A 3,088-nucleotide genomic window follows, 5' to 3' on the forward strand; every position below is an offset into this window, starting at 1 on the left:
GATGCCATCTCTTGGATGTTCAAGTCAGATATCATCTCCTTCCCGAAGATGGTGAATCCAACTGTTATCTGGAGTAGTGCAAGTAATTCAGAATTATGATTTATGACCGCGGAAAAAAATGTTTTAATTTGTCTTAACATGCAATATTTATAAGCTAAGCAACAAGAATCGCGCACGAAATCCTCTCTTCTATGGCCTATGACTGTAACATGTAAAAACAACTTACTTTGAATTTACAAAAGAGGCCCTAATTAATGATTCAGTTTCAGTAGTAGCCCTCATTGCGTCAACTACGTAGCTACAAAATACGAATGATGAAAGCCAAGGTTAAAATGTAAATGTGCTGCCCCATCCCAATCACATTATCCTCATCTCAAATTAATTGTCGTCTTCCCAAATTAATTGTGAAGATCTTATACTATTACCTATTTAATCATCACATTATCTAAAATCCAATCATTTAGTCAAAGCACAAAAAAAAGTGAAGTAATAGTCGTTACCCCGTAGAAGTGTTGGCAGCGATGAAGTATTGGATCAAGGTAATGATGAAAAGCAATAGATAGAATCCAAAAGACCTGAAGGAAAGCAAATATAGTAAGGTATTAGAGTTAGTCTTGCTTAAGACGGTCTTTAAGGTTATGAGCATATAACATTGAAAGAAGTGGTAATAAGCTTAAGACGGTCTCAAATGAGAAAACAGCATACCAGGGGTGATTAGTAGCAGTATCGAAGAGATGGTGAGGGTTGACCAGAAAGATGATGGAAAATTAGAGGGCATGAATGGTGACCAGCAAGATCTTTACACACAAGGCCGATCTTCAACCTGAAGGAGAATAAAAAGTCGATAAAATTAGGACGAAGGGAGTTCAGATCACATAATTTACTTTTATTAAGAGTGATAAAGAGAATCACATGAGAGTTTTAACATGTGAAAATCCAAAACCATTAATATTCGACAAGAGAACAATGAACTGTGAAGTAAATTAACATGAAACTATAAGGGACTTTTGCTCAACTCCCGTAGCAGTTGTAAATTGCTTGATCATACCATATCCAATTCCCGTAGCAGGATGCCTCTTGTCCTAAGATGCCCCGATTGTAATGAGAATGGCTTGGTTCTCTGCCCGATCTGCTCCTGACTTATTATGTAAGGAGGGTTAGGCCTACCACCTCTTTTTTTATTTTCCATTGTATCTAGCATTGTCCCCTATATATATAAGATATATATGGAGTTTTCTGTAGCAAACCGGGTCTGAGCTAAGTCGCGCACTCTCGCCTTTCTTGCTTTACTTTTGTATCTTCTGATTTTTGTGATTATGATTTCATCTGTATGAATCCTGGTAAATCTAGAATTTGTCAAGTTAGAGCTTAGGTGTAGTAGCGTCACTACCAAAGCTGAAAGCTTGTTATTTGATACAAGTAATTTGGAAACAACATTTATGATTCAGCCTATCTGCTAATGTGATGCACAATATAAAATATGATTGGGAAACAACATTCAGGAATTGACTACCATTATAACCTTCGCCCATCTCCGCTGATTTCAACAACATTCAGGAATTGACTACCATTATAAATTTCACCCATCTCCACTGATTTCATACTCTCACTTGAGTAAACCTCACTAGACGATCAATAATTACAAGATTCTAAGTTTCTCAAAATAATGAAAACGGACAAAACAATGCAATATTTATAGATACACTCCTTTACCTTATTAGATACACATATTTGCAATGCTAGATACACTCCTTTATATTGTTAGAAACACATCTATGACATGTTAGATACACTTTTTTAACTTGTAAGATGCACATCTCTGACAAGCTAGATACACTCTTTTAACAGAAATTGTTGGGAGAATTACACTCTATGATGTTATTTCAACAAAAATTATGCTCCTATAACTCAAGTTAATAAATTATGCTCCACATACAACAAAAACTATGAGTACTTTTTTGTTGACTAACTGGCTGAATAAATTTGGTGAGTGAAAAATTAGTAAGCAAATACTGAAATACACAATCAATTGTTGACGGAACTGAAAAACTACTAAGCAAACAGAGATCTTGGATCATCAGTGAGTCAGTGACTATATCTGACTACAGTTCAAAGCTGACGACCTTGAGCGCGGGTCTGAGTAGCTTTTGCTTCATGATTAGCATAATGGACAAGTGAAATAATTGGGGAAAAAAATTAAGAAATTAGGGTTTGGGGAAATTGGGGAAAAAATTGAGGGGACTTACGTGATAAGCTTGTAATGCTGATGAAGGCTCGTCACTCGTCGTCGGCAAATAGCACCACCTCCGACGTGTGGTGGTGGTGGTGGTGCTGGATGAGGGAGAGGGAAGTCAGGTGTGGTGGTAGTAGCGTATAAGAAATGAGAAAGAAGGAAGTCAGGGTTGAGTTTGGTTTTATGCGATACACGAGTGTTTTTTACTGAGTTCGTACGGTTCGTACTGAACTTTAGTTCGTACGTGACCCCGACCCGTATCTCCTATTACTAACTTTGTGACGAAAAAAGAATTTATTAAGATAATTTGAGGTAGTTAAAATATTTTTATAAAAAAAGACAGTTCATGAAATTACTCAATTCTCTTGATTAATTTTAAGTTTTATAAAAATTCATAAGATATAAATCTAAAATCTATAACTAATATAATAAAATTAAAAGGCCTATATGTACCGCGCATTTGCGCGGGATCTACACTAGTTGGTATCTAACATGCTAAGACAAATTAGTGTTAAATTCTGTTTGGTAAAACTAACTGAAAAGGTAGCTGAAAACTGAAAGCTAATTGTAACCTGAAAAGATAATTGATAAGTTAGCTGGAAATTAGGAACTGATAAGGTAGCTGATTATATAAAAAATGTTTGGCAAACTAACCGAAAAAGTAACTGATTTTGATGAAATGACATAAAAAGATATGATAATTATTTCATAGTATAGATTGAATGGATAAAAAAAATAAAAATAAAATAAAATCTGTACCTGAAATCTCAAATGCTACACTAGGTAGCATTTCATTTCAGGTAGCTTATTTGCCTAAATAAGCTCCTTGCCAAACGCTTACAAAAAAATAAGGTA

General features: G+C 35.0%; 1 long non-coding RNA gene across 1 annotated transcript; it reads right to left on the reverse strand.

The window, feature by feature from the left end:
* Nucleotides 1-443: 443 nt before the first annotated feature.
* On the reverse strand, nt 444-1,187 carry LOC141613060 (uncharacterized). Its single transcript, XR_012529216.1, has 3 exons — nt 1,049-1,187; nt 706-823; nt 444-575 (listed from the first exon to the last, which is right to left on the reverse strand). It is a non-coding gene; the product is annotated as an uncharacterized LOC141613060 (long non-coding RNA).
* Nucleotides 1,188-3,088: the final 1,901 nt, after the last annotated feature.

Source organism: Silene latifolia, chromosome 11, assembly GCF_048544455.1.
Source record: "Silene latifolia isolate original U9 population chromosome 11, ASM4854445v1, whole genome shotgun sequence".
In the NCBI taxonomy this organism is placed as follows: domain Eukaryota; kingdom Viridiplantae; phylum Streptophyta; class Magnoliopsida; order Caryophyllales; family Caryophyllaceae; genus Silene; species Silene latifolia.